The sequence below is a fragment of the Apodemus sylvaticus genome, chromosome 19, assembly GCF_947179515.1.
Source record: "Apodemus sylvaticus chromosome 19, mApoSyl1.1, whole genome shotgun sequence".
Lineage (NCBI taxonomy): Eukaryota > Metazoa > Chordata > Mammalia > Rodentia > Muridae > Apodemus > Apodemus sylvaticus.
In genome coordinates, this window is record NC_067490.1 from 23224048 (window position 1) to 23242620 (window position 18573).

General features: G+C 40.8%; 1 protein-coding gene and 1 pseudogene across 1 annotated transcript in view; one reads left to right on the forward strand and one right to left on the reverse strand.

Annotated features, from left to right (window-relative positions):
• The window catches only part of Ctnna3 (catenin alpha 3), a 1484299-nt gene that overhangs the window by 680144 nt on the left and 785582 nt on the right, over positions 1 to 18573 (reverse strand). The window lies entirely within an intron of this gene.
• On the forward strand, positions 15608 to 15708 carry LOC127670328 (uncharacterized; annotated as a pseudogene).

Consider the following 18573-nt stretch of genomic DNA (forward strand, 5'->3'; position numbering starts at 1 on the left):
TTTTCTGTTAGATGGTACACCCAATTCTCAAAGTGACTCTTTTCATCAGAACTATATATTTTTCCACACTGCTGAGCAAGGTGGGACCTTGGATACATGACTTGTCTCTTCGAGAAATTTTAGCGAGAGAACACAAATGTGTTGGCAACCTTCAGATACTCCAGAAGAAACTGGGGTCAACGCAAGCTGCCAAATTGATAAAAAGTCCAAGAAATGTGTGTGGTGAGTACCACTGTATCTTTCTAAGTGACCCTCGTTGTCCCCTGGCATAGTTTTCCTCGGCTCCTGTATCATCCTTCCTCTTATGAAAATGTTGGAAGAATTTGATTCTCCTTATTTCCTAGAGCTCTTACTTTTGGATAGCTTTACTGTTTCTAACATTTGCCTGATGTTTTTTCAGTTTCCTGAACATTTTCCCTCCGTACCATCTCCATTTGTCTCGTCTGACCTTGATCATTTTGTTAAACGACAATCTCCTCCTGTAAATGATACACTTCCCTGCCATGCTCCTAACGTACATGCTCGCATCATTGTATCTACAACAAAGTCCCTGAAACCCTTAAAAGGAGATACAGTGTCAGAGATGTCATTCCTTTCCTCACTCTCTACTGTGGTGGGACAGAGCTTATGATACATGATACCTACAGGAAACAGAGAGAGCACATGAAGGAGCTAGGGTAATACACAGTACCCAAGATCCCCTAGAGACCTATTGCTTTCAACTAGGCTCTGCGGTGGTTTTAATGGGAGGGACTCCTGTAGGTTTGTCTATTGAATGTGTGGTCATTAGTGAAGTAGCACTGCTTGAGAAGGATTAGGAGGCGTGGCCTTGTTGGAGGAAGTATGTCACTAGAGCTAGGCTAGGTTTTAAATGCTCAAACAAGACCCTGAGGTTCCCCTTCTGCCTGCAGATGCTGATGTGCAGCTACTTCTCCTGCGCCATGTCTGTCTGCATGCTACCATGCTTCCCATGATGAAAATGGACTAAACCTCTAAAACTGCCAGCCCGCCCCAATGTCTTAGTCAGGGTTTCTATTCCTGCACAAACATCATGACCAAGAAGCAAGTTGGGGAGGAAAGGGTTTATTCAGCTTACACTTCCAAATTGCTGTTCATCACCAAAGGAAGTCAGGGCTGGAACTCAAGCAGGGTTGGAAGCAGGAGCTGATGCAGAGGCCATGGAGGGATGTTCCTTACTGGCTTGCTTCCCCTGGCTTTCTCAGCCTGCTCTCTTATAAAATCTAAGAACACTAGCCCAAAGGTGATGCCACCCACAAGGGGCCCGCCCCACTTGATCACTAATTGAGAAAATGCCCCACAGCTGGATCTCATGGAGGCACTTCCCCAACTGAAGCTCCTTTCTCTGTGATAACTCCAGCCTGTGTCAAGTTGACACACAAAACCAGCCAGTACACCCAATGAAGTACATTCTTTTATAAGAGACATCTTGGTCATGGCATCTTTTCATGCCAATAGCACAGTCAGGTTCCATCCTTTACTTTCCATTCGCCTTCTCCTAATGACATAATACATCAATAGGTTAATCCACTAACTAGATCAGAGAGCCTTCTTGATCTAATACCCAAAGTCTGCCATTGGGCAATCAAGAAGCCACCCTCCCCACTCCTCTACCCCAGCCCCCCACCCCCGTCTATGAGTCTGTGAAGGAGATTTCATATTCTGTACCCAACAAGGTCTAGTCTGATAAAAGTACAATAACATCAATATTGAAGCTTTTATCGTACAATTTTATATGTTTTAGCTACTGTTCTGGTTTCATTTCTGATGCTGTGGCATGGTATCCTAACAAAAAGGGGGACAGAGGAGTGGGCTTACAATTCAGTGTTTCAGTCCATCATTTTGTGGTAGTTAAGGCAAGAATTTCAGTAGCTAAGCCACATCACACCTTAAATGATGAGCAGAGGTACACGTGCACACACACACACACACACACACATACACACACACACACACACACACACACACACACACACACGCACACACACATGCTTGCTCTCATATAGCCTTCTCCTATCCTACAAATTAAGGAACTCTTTCCTTAGGAACTAGTACCACCTATAGAATGCTGGATCTTCCTACATCAATTGACTATTAAGACACAGACAAATTCGACTTAAGCAGTTCCTCGGTTGAAGCTCTCTTCCCAGACAATTGCCAAGTTGACAGTTAACTCTGATCAGGGTAGGTGAAACATGCTGTAAAGTTTACAAGCAGAAGTACTGTGGTGGTGAGTGCTGTACAGCTGCACAGATCCTACACAGTAAACTTGCTTCACAAACCGAGAACCGTGATTTCCCTCAGGATATTTACAGCTCCAGGGTTTCTGATTTGTGAGATGAGAAAAAAAGATGGGAAGGAATTAAATAAGAGGCAAATATATGACCTGAATATTGAGTGAGACTTTACTGTCCCAGAGAGCTGCCTTTGGCTCTGAAATTTCAATATTCTTTCAGAAGGTAGTTAGTCTTAATTTGGGGGAATGTCTAGCTTTAGCTGAGAGGTACCAACAGTCTTTTTTTTTCTTTTCTTAAAATCTAGAGAAGTAATTGATAAGTGCTAAATCTAATAATCAATATCTCTCTCCCTTTTCCTCCTATATACATACACACACACACACACATATATATATATACACACACACTCTCACACACACACTCATACATACATACACACACACACACATACACACACACTCACACACACACACACACTCATACATACATACAAACAACACACACACACATACACACACGATCTCAACTTCCCTTCTCAGCACTGATGGCAGCAAACATCTGAGCACACAGCTCACTCTCTCTGTTACAGCACTATGACTTACCTATGAGTCTTCCTCTTTTTTACCTTTAGATTTTTATAGCAGCACAATGTAAACCTCATTTAAAATAAGCCATATTGTTTCATGCTGAATGACTTTATTTTATATTTTCTCTGACACAAATAGAAAAGCCAGCTTCCATTCATCTCCCTACGGTCGGCTCCACATACAGCATACAGTTTGAGAATGTGTCTGTATGGTAATAACCACAACAGAATAGAAGCATCCATATGAATCTTTCTATATGCATTCCATTACTTTTGCTAAATATCTAGGGCTTCCTCTCAGGGAATCTCCCCAGGAGCACTGAGAAAAGTTGGGAGCTCATAATAGAAAACAACACATAAACCTTCACACTCACACTAACACTATGATTCAGGGTCTCCATATGCTCTTAACATCTGAACCTCCTTCAGAAACCCTCGGTATAGCAATTTCGGCACCACATCGTTGATCCTAGGAAACATATCTAGCAGGGTGCTCAGACCCAGGCCCTCCCGGATGCCCTGTGCCTGTTTGAATCTTATTTTCCTTCTCCATCACACAGAAACACATTTCCAAATCCTTTAAAATTGAGCTCTGTTCTTGTTAATATTGGGCAACGGGGATTTCACCTGGAATCCTGTAATTACCTCGAGCCCTGTCTCTCTTCCTAATCACTATTGGCTTCTACCCTCTTCGGTTCTGGTTGCAGCGGTACTTCAGGCCAGACAATGCCTCTCCCTTGACAACATTAAGCATGTGAATGATTTAAGGGTTTCGAAAGCAGGGCACCTAGGACGGCCTCGCGTTGTTCAGTTTGGGGTCCTACTGTGAGCAATAAAGCTTTTAATTAAAGAAATTAATGAGAAAATTCCCTGGGCTGGAAGCTCAATCCTCAAAGCAATAGGGTTTTGGTCCTCTACTGATGGGTATCTTGGCAACCTTGTCATCTCTTGCCACCACTGACTTGGCTGGGATTTCCCAGCTCCAGCCCAGAATCTCCTACTTATGGCTACATCTGGACACAATACAAAGTCATCTAGAATCTTCTTTATGTCTTTCCCTGTCTGCCTGTCCTCTCCTTGCTCAGTGGCCCCGACTCAACAAGCCACTGCAATGAACAACTTCCCAGCCTTTTGTCTTTTGTGGCATTTGCCATTGCAAGTGCCTGTTCTCTCTCTCTCTCTCTCTCTCTCTCTCTCTCTCTCTCTCTCTCTCTCTCTCTCTCTCTCTCATACACACACACACACACACACACACACACACACCACTGTGTCTTCATGTGCTGTGACTCTCCAGCACTTGTTTCCTGTGATGGAGAATTTCATGCTATATAATAAGCATCCATCAACAATTCCTGATTGCTACCCTTCCCATGAAGCCTCGATAGGGCTCACTCTCCTCCAGTAGAGACATTGGTCTGTCTCCAACTCCCTATAGTTCTCTCTTGCCTCTATTCTACTCTGAATGCCTGGGGTCCTGGAAACTCATTGCCTGGAAGCTTAATAGTGAAGAGATTTAGCATGGGGCTCTGGCAGGGGGAGTTCCTGTGAGTGGATTAAGGGCTAGGAGAGGCTCCTGAGAAGGAGGTGTCAGAGTGAGAGCTACAGAGGACTCTATATCAAATCCGCTGGTGACTCAATCGGCCTCTTTCCATCTCTGAATCTAGGGAACACCACCATCCTCTACCCAATCCTACGTCATTTTGTTACCTCTCCTTGTCACTTTTTTATCCAAACCATGGAGAAACCCTTTGTCCTTTCTAGGCAACCAGTTATAATTTTCCAAACAGATCTGTCTCAGGCCAGAGCCACGGCTTTCCTTCACTAATGTGAACTCCAACCTCTGTTCTGACGTCTATACCTTAATTAGAACCATAATTTGACTTTCTAATTTGACTAGCTATTGAAAACACCTGTTCTGCCAAATAACAGCTATTTGCAACAGCCGAAACATCCTGGAAGTAGAAAAGACTCACTGTAGGGCGAGGAGAAAAAAAGTTATAATTTAGTAGTTTTTCTCTTTTAAACCACCTAGAGTGCTCGCGCAGTCGGCATTTGCTATCTGAAACTCCTCATTCCACCCCTCTCATGCTCTATGGAATGACATGGCCGCATATTTCAAGTATTTGCCACCCTGGGTGGTGACATTCAGGGCCTGCCATAGCATTTCTCCACATCTGTTGTTTGTTTCCTTAAAGTCTGAAAAAAAAAAAAGAAAAGAAAAAAAATGAGCATGTCCAAAAGACATGAAGGTTTGCTCTGCTGTCATTGTCTGGGCTGCAGAGGACACTGGATTCCTGTGTGTCTATTGAGAGATGGAAACGCTTAGGGAAAGGAAAAGACTAATTAATGAACTTGTCAAACCTCCCCCCCAGAAGAACGCACTGCTGTCTTGTTTTCAGTATTCTTCCCCTCAGTTTCAGAAGAGCCATTTTCTCTTCTTGGTCTAAGGTTTTTGTTGTACAGGTTCTTGTACCTGTCACAATGCTGCACAAGGTGAGTAGGACATTCTCAGTATTAAAGAACATGCATCGTTCTTCAATGCCTAAATGCATCCATGAAATACAATACAAAGGCAGTGCGGGTAATTAATATGCTATACAAAATGATTAAGAATTTTAAATTTTAGTTGTATTTATGCAAGTTTTATTGGAATGCCGTTGCATATTAGTCAAGCATGCTATAGTTTTCCAGTTTAAATTCAAGGCCCTTACGACAATAAAAGTAAATATTTCAATATGAAGTTTAAAGTTTGAGCAATTTATTACAATTGTGTTTTATATTCCAAACTTTTAAATCACCATGCCAATAGAATGCCAACCATTTAAAAAAATTGCCATAGTAACCTAATTAGTAACTTAAATTGCCTACAAAAAGCTTTAGAATCAATTCATAAAATGTGTGAATCACACCTGCCTGCACTATATAGCTAAAAATCTGCCAGAGGCCAAAAAACATACTATTCCGCCCATCTTTGATATGCTGCCATGTTGAAACTGCATAGCCTACTCATATTTAAATCTTTTTTGCTATGTGGATCTATTTGTAAAGATTGAGAAATGGAAACTATTGCATCTGGGAGCTCATTATATTGACTTATATTTTTAAAAGAGTTAACCAACACTCCCAGTCTCTCTTAATCTCCCTCTCTCTCCTCCCCCCTCTCTCTTTCTCTGTGTGTGTGCACATACACATATGTATTTCCATAACTGTTTCAAATGTCAAGTATTTCATTCTCCATAGGAAAAAGAAACTGACTTTACTGAATCTACACTGATATAAAGCTACAGGACAGTGAGGCGCTTCCGTAGGTTTGCAAACTCTTGTTTGCACGTTTGGTGAGCTGAGTTATATACTCAGAACCCATTCAGGAAAGCATGATACCTACTATAACTTTTTCTCAGACTACATGTGTTCTGGCTGAAGCCTATACTCACACCCCAAATACATATAATAAAATGAGTTTTAAATATACACATATATTTGAATACATTGCAAACAAAAATCACATACTAGAAAGCAATGAAATAAATCAAATGTCCATCCTGGCAGATTTACCATTTAAGCAAGTATGAACTCACAAATCTGAGATATTCCCCCAAAGAGAGTTCAATCCTTAATCTAAATATATATATATATATATAAATCTAAATATATATATATATATATATAAATCTAAATATATATATAAAGTGTTAAAATCATAAAGATGTGTTGACTATTACAGATGCACATCTTATTAACATATTAATAGTATTTACCTGGAAGTGGTAAAAGTATTTTCCTTTGCTGATCAAGTTGATATGTTTTCTATTAGCGGAACTAATGCTAATTTATAGATGAGTCAGTTCTCTCCTCTTGAGTTCAGCACATGAGGTAATTACTTCATACATTCCCTCGTGTATGTATGAAGTAATTACCTGCTTCTGTCAGTCTGTCTTCTCACTCTCTCTCTCTCTCTCTACATATATATATATATATATATATGTATGTATATGATGTAATATATATTAGATAGAAAATAGACATAGACAGACAGAGGCTAGATAGATAGATAGACAGACAGATAGATAAATAAATGATACAGAAACAGAATGATATTTAACAGGTTTTCATTTTCTAGGTTCTCTGAAAGCTGTCAATCTCTATTTGTTAAAACTCCCAGGTAGAATTGCCACTGCTACTTCTATAACACACTCAGGATCACACCTGGTGCCCTGGAGCAATCTTGTATCTGTACATCTCCTCCTCTGCTGACAGACTTCATTCCTTTGCACTTTCTTGCCACTGCTGATTTTGCTTTGGGAGACGGGTGGGGGCGCTTTCTCAGACCATGGCCCCTGTATCACCTCCATGAACTCTCCACCACCGACTTGCCCTACTGGCTAGTAGTTCGTAGAACATGGTGCCCATCTCAGCATCCTCCCACCACTCAGGAATTGTTAGAAACAAAGATTCTTGGGTTCTACCCTGGAACTCCTGATTCAGAAACTGGAGGTGGGACCCCGCCATCTGCATTCAATAAGCCTTCCAAGTAGTTATCGTGCTAAGATCTGAAAGCCAGAGTTCTTGAATCATATTTTTTTTTTCAATAACCAAAGTCATGTTCACTCACCTGCTTCAATGACGTCTTCCCTGTGGGTGTCTCTTCAGGTCAAGGATAGCGTCCACGCTCTTGGAAGACACTCGAGACCCATTCTGTTCTGATATTTCAGCTTTTCTCTCCACTTCCTCCCTCCCACCTAGTGTTTTAGTCATGAGGACGTTTTGAAATGTTGTGAGCACAACCTGCTTTCTTAGGCCTTTATGTCTTTTCCTAGTACACCTCTTCCCACACGCAGCCAGTCCACCTGGAGGTGTTCTATTCATCTCCCTAGATCCAGCTCAAATGTCCCCTCTCATGGAATGATTTCTGGGGGCTAATTTCAATAATTTACTTATACCTTATTTCTAGTCTTCCAGATCCACCTACATAATTCTCCTGAATTTACATTTCCGTACATTTAAGAAGGAATGGAGACTGCATCCTTGCCAAAGGAGGTAGAAGGGAAGAGAGAAGTGGTATGTGGTCTGCCTCCCACCAGCTCACCCCTGATCCAGGAACTAAAAAGTGCTGTGAGTCTCTCAGAATAACTGTAGCACCCTGAGGACACTGATACTTCTCCAAGATGCTGGCTCAGTTACTCAGCAGTCCTGCATCACAGGTACAAATGGAGGTCTACATATCCTATTTCAAAATGTCCAAGTGTCAAAAATAAAACTAAAAAATAAAAATCAGTAAAATAGGTTGTATCATTCTTATCATCTAACAGATATGGTTTCTTCAGGCTGGAAAGGAGGCTTAGAAGAAGATGGCTCTTGCACAGGACCTGAGCTCCATCCAGCACCCATGCTCACAACCACCTGTAATTTCATTTCCAGGAAATCTAATACCTCCTTTGGCCTATATAGCCAAAATTCCCTTATGAGCACACACACACACTTACAGACACATTAATACACATAATTATTATTAAAAAATCTCATGTCTTGATGAGAAAAAATATAGTATAGTAATGGTACGTACTAGAAAAATAGAAAATACCACACTTAACATCCAATAGCATGCCTACATATTTTGTTTTGAGGCCACTATTAAAGTTACAATGTATAATATATTATATATGTTGGCCATAAAATATATATTGTGTATGTTTGTTGGCTTTGTTTATCAAATTATTGCTGTAACCAAGATCTCTATTTATTTGCTGACAGTAATAATTCAAAGAAGCTAAAATTAAATGTAATTTTACTAAAATGGGAGAAAACACAAATATATAAATCTCTTATTAAAACCAGGTATTTATGAAAACTCAAAAAATAAACCTGTCCAGAAAGTTTTCTGTCTTAAGTAGTCAACATTAACTGCTATGCTAAAATGATCACATTTTAATGAATATCAAACTTCTGAATATTCTGAAGATTTATTTTAAACTTGGTATTTTCTCATTTAATTTTATCTCATAATACAATTGTATATAAACCAAATACTAGGCACCTTGAAAAACAATAAATCACTGGGAAACCATAAATGGGTCCATAACACATTCAGTTCACCTTTCTCTAGTATGATAAATACACAGGAGGAACATACCCTGTTTATTCATTCAAAATGCACCAAAGGCAACCATGGGCAAATGCTGTGTTAGTCTGTGTGGATTTCCAAATCCACAGTGATGGTTTGAAGTATTGATTCCAGAAGGAAGAATGTGCAAAGATTTCATTTCATTCTCTTAAACCCCCAATGGCAGCCTACTCCACCCTTGGACCATGCAGGCCCACTCTGGATGCTAGTGTTAGTGTGAGCTACGCGCCCTTGCAGATTTTGATTTGTTGCCCATTGATTCCAGAGAGGTGGTGAAGAAGCATTTCCCTAGAGCTTACACACTGCTGATCTTTTAGGTGGATACTCAAGCACATGTATTGTACTGAACAGGATTTGGTACTAAGTGGAAAGGAGTCCATCAGGATGTGTTGTATGTAACACAGGGTACTCTAGTTCATGGAATCCTTGTGACAAGAGCCCATAGATCAAGAGTTCCTTGGATCTGGGCCTGGTATTGCTTACATGTTTATTGTTCTCAGCCTAGCCAGAACCAAAGAAGTAAAGTTGAGCTTTGAGTTGCTCTCCTAAAGGGGGATCTCAAATGTATCTGCCAGTTGTAACCTTTATACATTCTCAGTGTCTCATCTAACCTTGGTCTAGAAAGACAGAAAAAGTGTTTTGTCTACCAAAGCATCCTCCATCCCCTGCACCCACATTGTTGTTACATAACTGTGGTATATTTACACAGTGGAATACCACTCAGCAATTAAAAACAATGAATTCATGAAATTTTTAGGCAAATGGTTGGAACTGGAAAATATCATCCTAAGGGAGGTAACTCAATCACAAAAGAATACACATGGAATGCAGTCACTGATAAATGGATATTAGCCCAGAAGCTCTGGATACTCAAGACACAATTAACATATCAAATGATTCCCAAGAAGGAAGGAGAGGGCCCTGTTGAGCATTGTAGGGGATTACCAGGACAGAGAAATGGGAGGGTTGATTGGGGAACTGGTGGAGGGAAGAGGGCTTATGGGACTTATGGGAAGGGGGAGAAACAGGAAAGGGGAAATAATTTGGAATATAAACAAAGAATATAGAAAATTTAAAAAAATATATATATATATAATCAAAGCCCATTTCTCACTGTGACAAGAGTAAGGGAGGACACAAAATACCTAGATAGTCTTTAAGAGATTCTCATTTGATATCCTCTGTTTTAATATGCTCAATAAAGCATTTCTGTTTAAAAACCGAACATCATCTCTCTAGTGGAGGTCCACTGTGCAGTTATCACTCACTTGATTGTTTGACACAAAGTGTTATCAGAGAGGCCTTCACTCCATTCTTTGTGGACTTAGCCACAGAGGAGATGTAGAGGGGAAAGCTACCAACAGGTAGCTGAATTGTTAGCCTCCTGTGTCAGCTTGGTTAGGGCATGGTGCTCAGTTGTCTGATCACATTCTTAGGAGACGCTGCTGTGCAAGTATTGTACAGATGGGATTAACCCATTGGCTAGCTGAGCACCGTGGTATATACCTATCATCTCAGAGGTTGGGAATAACACATGGAAGAATCATGGGTTCAAAGTCAGTTTCAGCCACACAGTAAGTTTGAGGTCAGCCTTTATAAAGATCCTGTCTTAGAAACGACAATGAATTCATTAGCTTTGATGAAAAGGGATGCCTTTAGGTATGCCTTATCCAGTAAGTTGTGGATCAGAAGATCAAAACTGGAATCACCAAAGAGAAGGATGTCTGCCTCAAAAGTAAGATAAAAATCTTGATACTTGAGCTCCTAGCCTTCCCTGCAAATTTCAGACTCAAGCCCGTAACGTCAGCTTTTGCCTAAATTCCTGTCCAACTTGCCTTATAGATTTTCAAGCTTGGCAGACTCACAGTAACAGAAGCCAATCCTTCTCTGACTAATACAGACAGATATTTTTATCATGCCATCTCAATCCTCAAAGCTAGGTCATTACCAAGAAAATGGAAACATATCTATGCAACCTATACCTCCTCTCCTTACCTCCCTATAACACGCTGTACAAATTACTCTTTCAATAATTTGGGTCATATATTAAAATAATAGGTATGAAAGCCAGCCTCCTATTCTAGACTCAAGAGTTCCTCCCGTGCAGAACTGTCCTACTCATTATTGTATTTCCTGAGGCTAGGAATTGCCAATCACGTATTAAATGATTAATAAGTGCTGCTGAATGCTAGCTAGTGTGGCAGAGCTAACACATTACCTAGAAAAGCTGGCATAGGGAGAGGGAAGAGGAGGGGAGGGGAGGAGGAGAGAGGAGATGGGAGAAAAGCACAATGGAAGAACAAGGAAAAAAAAAGAAATGAAGAGGCAAGAAGGAAGGGGTCTCCCCAAGCTAAAGTATCCCACTAGATGGTACTCAGGCAGCTTCCAGAGCTCCGGCGCCATCTTAATCACCACTCTTGTGAAGAGGTTGATAGTTCTGGGTAAGGAACTTGGTACCTACAAGCAATTGACTTTAATAAGCCATCAGGTGATTTCCATAAAAGAGTGCTGACAGGGACTCTGAAGTCTCTGGTTGCTCAGCCATGGCTTCTACCTCTGCCCTCACAAACCCAGCTTGTGCTTTGAGCAGTGACTGTGGAGGCAGCCAACTCTGATTCTTTTGGACAGCAAAGCTTGCAGTCTGCTCTTTGCCCCAACCCTATATTGAAAGCAGAACCTGAGAGTCTTTTCAAGTCAGAGAGAAAGGCAAAGGCCAACAAGTAGTGTCCACTTGAATTTTCACAATGGTTTATGGTTTCATAGAGGTTTGTTAAATATGGAGCAAGGAAGTCATTTTCTCTTTCATAAATACTTTCCTGTCACAATCCCATTTTCTATTCTTTTGCACAATGAATATGTTATGAGAACTCCTTCCCTGGGGAGACAAAAACATCTATGCCCTCACATAAGGCTCCAATGACAAACCAATTCTACCTGTGTTCACCCCATGGAGCCAATGGGTTATTAGATTTACTTATAGAGCATGGTGAGGGGTTATCGACAGGAGCCCGGGTTTTTCCAAAGTAAGCATATTGGAAAATTTCCACCCAACATGAATGATGACTGTATATGTGGAACTCCTTTCCCTTAGCCTCCACAAGCCTATGTACTCTAGAACAGTGGTTCTCAACCTTCCTAATGCTAAAGCTCTCCATGTTGCAGTGAGCCCCAACCATTCAATTATTTTCATTGCTGCTTCATAACTATAATGTTGCTACCATACGAATCATAATATAAATATCTGTGTTTCCTGATGGCCTTAGGTGTCCCCTGTGAAAAGGACATTCAACACCCCAAATGGAGTCATGACCCCATAGATTGAGAAACACTGCCCTAGAACCTCTCTCCAAGTCCAGAATGCTATGTGTAACTAGGGCATGACTGCCTAAAAATGGCTGGGAGGAAAGCTGGAATCTCAAGAAAGAGACTAATTACTTACGTTCCCCAAACCCCTCCTTCTAGGAAGGAATGTGAGTATCCAATAAACATAGTCTTACAAGCAGGCACAGCTGCTCAACTGAGGATCAAGGCTGTTTTGTTTGGAAGTAGGCTAGCTCTCCATAAAGGGAAGCCATGGGTAGTTAGTTCTCTTTGTGGTCAGTCCCCTGGCACCATCTTTCCAATAGCACTACCATTTGGGCTCCTCTGTCTGAAATGTGAATCTTTTTCATTTATGTGGAAATTTTGGACATGCTTTTCCAATGTTAATTACTCAGCTTTATGTGACTGTAACAGAATAACTGAGATTAATATGTGACATACTAATAGGTGAGAAATGAGATAATCAACCTTGGAGGAGATAAATTTCTTTACCTCACCATGGTAAAAGTGCTATTCAAAGACTGAGAGACTTCATTAATTTCAGATCCAAGATGAGGGTGGATTACACAGGCTGGGGAACATAGTGGCACTTGACAGGAAGAAGAAAGGATGACTTTGGGTCCCATAATCCCCTTCAAAAGCACACACCCTATGATAGACCCTGTGGCATAATGTTCATACCTGCATTCCCTACGTTCTTGGTGATATTCCTTCCTTGGGTTCTAAAATCCTTGAGGATAGCATAGGTGTGTTTTGAGTAGTCCCTGTGTAGCAGGATCCATACCCTACTTTCTTGGTGATAGTCCTTCCTTGGGTTCTGAGATCCTTGAGGATAGCATAGGTGTGTTTTGAGTAGTCTCTGTGTAGCAGGATCCAGACCGAATGATAGACATGTAGCATCATGCCATTTGTAATAGTATTTCTATCCAATAATCCCTATGGTTACTATGACTACAGTGAACCTATCTGTATCATGGATCTCCACCTAGTAACATTATAGCCAGTGCTACATTCTTGTATTCTGCATGAACAAAAGATATTCTCAAATTATTTGAACAAATAGATAAACCTTTCTAATAGAAGGCAGACTGCTCTACTATATGCACCAGAATCTGGCTTACTATTTGGAAACTTTAGCCCATGGAGCATCCAGAGACCTTGCTCTGAGGGTCAGAAACAGTGTGAAGAAACCAGAGTAAGCAGTAACATGATGATCTGGAGGAAATCTGCACTGCAGCTGCAGTGTTCTTTCCTAATATTCAGGAGGAACCATTAAGACCAGTCAGGTGACCATATTTGAATTTTGTTGTTCCTATGCAAATGTGCCCAAGAGGTCACCATAAATGATAGAGGCTTATCTATGGGTAACAGATTCTTTGATTCTGTAATAATAACCGTTGCGCAACAATTTATGTTTATATTGATCTTAGGTACATACTTCTTGATTCATATCTCAGTGAAGAATGTGGATTCAGACATTTAGTAAGCTCCTTAATCTTGAAAGCCAGAGATGCAGATGGAGGAAGAAGAGATACACATTTCCTCATGTAGGCATGCACACAAACAGAAATGCAAACACAGGAAGAACTCTTTCCTACCGAGCAGTCTAGTTAATTAAATATTCATGTTGTTCTGATTAGAGATCTTTCATCGCACTGGGAAAAAAAAATAATGCTGGGAAGTTTTCTCTTTTAACATTACCCTCAACTGGAAAATAAAGGAGCATCCAAGTCTTTCACCAGGAGGATTTTGAAACTCTGATGATAAATAAGGAAATATGTTAAAGTAGGATGATAAAGACAGAAGTCACTATGCCTCCTCCTCCTCCTCCCCTTCCTTCCTCCTGCCAATCATTGGCATAGTTGGTTGGCTCCCACATCTGCGTTATTAACAGTTAGAGAACAATACAAAATTCAGCTCTAGAAGAACAAGGAGGAGTCATCTCTCATCTTCGGATGACAGCACTGTCATTTGCAGACTGAGCTGCTCTGGGCAGCTCCTTGTCATGCTTCCCCTTTCAAAGTAAGCCTGGGGAGATGGCCCTCCTCTCTCTGAAGCAACCAGGGATGAAAGAGGAAAGGAAGTGAAGACGACTCTCTCTGGGGGCTTCTCAGAATCCATTTTCCCATCATGGAGATGTGGACTAATATCTGGGGTAAAGAGTTATCAGTTTCAGCCTCAAACCTCAGAGTGTGAAGGAAGTGAGGAAACTCTTCTCTATCTAATGCAAGGGCCACAAAAAAAAAAAGTTATCTATGTAGTCTGTAAAGAAGCTGATACTATCTTAAAAAGTTATCCAGGTAAGTCAGACAGATACATACAAAGGCCAAATAACCAAGTTGGTTAGAGGGCCAACAATACAACTAGCAATCAGTCAGTCAACGTTCTGCGGAAAGAAAGCTGAGTGTGTGGAAAGCACACTCAGGAAGGTGAGTTGGTATTAAATGACAAATGAGACAGCTAATTCTCAGACCACAGAAAAGCTCCAGAGCAAATACTGTGAAGAATGTACCGCAGGGTGGGGCGTATGTAAGGGGGCACATAAGACACAGCAGAAAACAATCAAACTTATTTATGCCTGCCACATTTTTCAAAAGATTCCTTTGTGTGTTTGTCCTAAAGTATAAATGTCTTATTAATATAGTAACATAAAAATAAGTACCTAATAGTGTGTCTTCAAAACTTTTCTACTGATAGGTACAAACTATACTAAAATCATAGTAACTGCGGTTCTCAGGGATGGTGATGGCTCACTAAAAGCTCTGCTGGAAAAACTTGATCCATTGCCAGAAAGGAATTAAGAGCTTCCTGAACTCAGGTTCTTGCAAAAAAGAAGAAGAAGAAGAAGAAGAAGAAGAAGAAGAAGAAGAAGAAGAAGAAGAAGAAGAAGAAGAAGAAAGAAAGAAAGAAAGAAAGAAAGAAAGAAAGAAAGAAAGAAAGAAAGAAAGAAAGAAAGAAAGAAAGAAAGAAAGAAAGAAAGAAAGAAAGAAAGGAAGGAAGAAAATCCTAAGATACTAAGGAAAAAGGAATAAACCATAAAAAGAGAGTCAAGAAGACTTAGCTGTGAGACCAGTGAAGAACACATGAAAAGACAAGGAGCCCCCATTCCTTGCTCCTGTTGGTGACAGAAGGTACGGTGGTGCCTTGGTTAATAACTGTGTGAGTCGCTGAAGTCCCAGTATGGTTGAACTCTGTGCTAGGTAATCTTTTAAATATCACCATTAATTCTTGTCATGACATTTCCAATTTATAGATAAAAGACCAAAAATAATCTTTGAAATATTAAATGATGGAAAGGAGTATTTTTAATACAAAGCCAAGGTTCTTGAGGATCTATCAAGATATCTCCTTGGAGATTACAGAGAAGATCAGCATGGTCTCTATGCAAGGATGACATTAGAAGTCAATAAGTATTTGATATGATTAAGAAGAAAAGGAAGCAGGCACAGTGGTGGTGGCTGTGAATTTGAGGCCAGCCTGCTCTACAGACCTAGTTTGAGAGTAGGCACTGTTATACAAAGCAGCAAAAATAAACAGGAAGAGGAGGAGGAGGAGGAGGAGGAGGAGGAGGAGGAGGAGGACATAAAGCAAAGAGCTGGTTCATTATGGCCATCTTATTATTGATTTCTTATAAGGGAAAACAAGACTTTCCTCCATTTCCAATTTTTAAAAAAATACAAGGAGAGGAAGAATATAAATTTTAACAGTGGAAATATTTAACAATAACAGACCCATTATTATAGACCCTTGGTATATCTGTCTACTATTCTCTTAATTAAAATGCTATCCTGTGGTTGATATCACTATACATATAGAATGTGTGCTGGCCTTTTAGTAAGAGAAGCTCGATTTCCCTCAGTTGTACATGTGGCACCTGGGTTACGAAAATATGACACCCGCCTTTGGAGTCCATCCCTGTGGTTCCAAAGCCCCTGATGCCTGTGGTGTGTTCCTGACAATACATCTCTAGCATGGCTCTGTGCTAAAAATGAATTTGAAAGGACTTTCAAGGACATAATGCTCGGTAAAAGGAAAGTATGGCTGCTCAAGAGACAGGTAAAGTTACCCTGAGCCAACTTTGGGTCTCAAAAGCCGGGAAATCTCATAAGGGTCAATATGAAAACCCAAGTCATAGTACAGCTTCTAAAGTCTTGTTTATTTTCTCCCTAACACTTAAGAGTCTTCTCCTTCCCCTTTGATTTTTCCTGAATCCCCCTTTCGCCTGTTCAATTCTTGAATGAAAAGGAAGAGGGAGGTTAGAGAAGAAAAAGTGGCTGATTAAACAGAGCACAACCCTTTAATTAATGAGATACAAGATCAACTGCCTGGGCTGCGGATAGAGTATTAGCCTGCTGTGTGGGAGGCTTGACTCCCAACACTGAATCCGTCATGCATGGTGACACAGAGCTGTAATCCAAACACTTGGGACACTTGGGAGGTAGAGTCAAGGACAGCAGAGTTCAATGCCATTTTCAGCCACATAGTGAGTTCAAGGTCAGCCTAGGGAAAGTGAGACAATATAGCATCAAGTAATAAAATGAAACAAAGCAATACAAGCTGCTAAAGCCATCCTTCTAGATACAGAACAATAAGAGGTGGTTGATTGTCTTATCTTTTGGGGTACTTGGTAGAGACCCTTAGCTCCTCCTATCACAATTAGTAGAAGATAATTTTCTATTTTGGCTGTTGCTTTCAAATGTATCCCCTAGAGCCCAAGATATCTTTTGGACTCAAAAAAGATAACTGTAGTGGTTTGAATTTAAAAAGCACTATTAAGAGGTGTGGCCTTGTTGAAGTAGGTGTGGTTTTGTGAGAGGAGTTGTGTCTTTGAGGAGGCTTGGGCTTTGAGTTCTCAGATGATCAAGCTATTTAGGGTTAGGGTTAGCTCAGTTCTCTTCCTGCTGCCTGTAGATCTGTATGTAGACCTCTCAGCTACTTTTCTAACATTATCTCTGCCTGCATGTTACCATGCTTCCCAACATGATGAAAATGTAATAATCCTCTGAACCGTAAGCCAGCCACAATTAAATGTTTTTCTATACAAGAGTTGCCTTGGTCATGGTGTCTCTTCACAATAATAAAACCCCAAGACACTGTTCAAGAGCAAGCTACAGAAGTTGCCCTAAGAAGTCTTCTGTCTGAGGACTCACTAGTCTATATGTTTCCATCTTAGCTCCTCTGCTCAGACCCACAGGGAAAAGTGTTCACAGTTCTTTCTTCGCACAAATGGAATATTTGTGTATGTCTCTTCAGAGCTCCTAATCTCGGCGCCCCATGTGAACGCTTCAATTTATCTTTGCAATATCAGTCTTCCCATGAAACAAAAAGAAATCAGATGGGAAACAGACTTCATGTGGACAAGCCAGTTTGTCGAGTTAATATTATATATAGTGAGCATCTGATATTTTTCCCCGTAGAGCCGAAAAAAATATAAAAGAATAAAAGTTTTGTGAGCAGATCTTGGGCTTTATTGAATCCCTTCTTCTTTCCATCCTGCCTCTCATCCTTATTTCTGACTCTTCAGTTCCCCTGTGTCCCATCCCAGCTCTGCCCTGCTGAGTCTTCTTCTTTCCCAATCTACCTGAGGTGTCTTTGCCGGTGTGCTCTGTGTAAACCCACATACATAGTGTGTCCTAGGTAATTCTTCTTAGTTCAGCCCTAATCTGGGAAGGTTCAGCTAGAATGTCAGAAGAACTTGGAGCTGGGCTGTATTTCAACAGAGATGGGAGCTGCAGTGCCTGGAAAGAGTGCCTCGGTTTCCCCGGCAGCCTGCGATGACTGATCTTAGTTACCAACTGGAATCTGAAATCATCTGATAGGGCTTGTTTTTCTTCCAGAGGGTTCGTTATCTTCCAGTACCATTAGGTAGCTGCGCCGATGTAACAACATCCAAGTAAAAATTAACAATTTTTTTCTGCTTCCTCTCTCTTCCTTTGCCTTTTTAAAAATTACATTTATTTGTATGTGTGTGTGACAGATGCCCTGCTACTTATGTGGATATCGTTGGACAACTTTCAGGAGTTGGTTGTCTCCTGTCACCCTGTGGGTCCTGGGGGATCAAACTGAGGTCATTAGCTTGGCAGCAAGTACTTTCAACCCCTGAGCCATCCCACCAGCCCCAGGTTTTGCTTCTTGCTGGTGAGGACATCTGTACCACTGGTACTAGTGATGTTGTTACCACCAGAACCCAGCTTCTTCCGCATTCCAATGCTGCCTGGAGAGCAGCAGCTCTCCAGGAATCCTGCTGCAACTGGGCATCATCATTACTGTGGGACATCTAAAGCATCCAG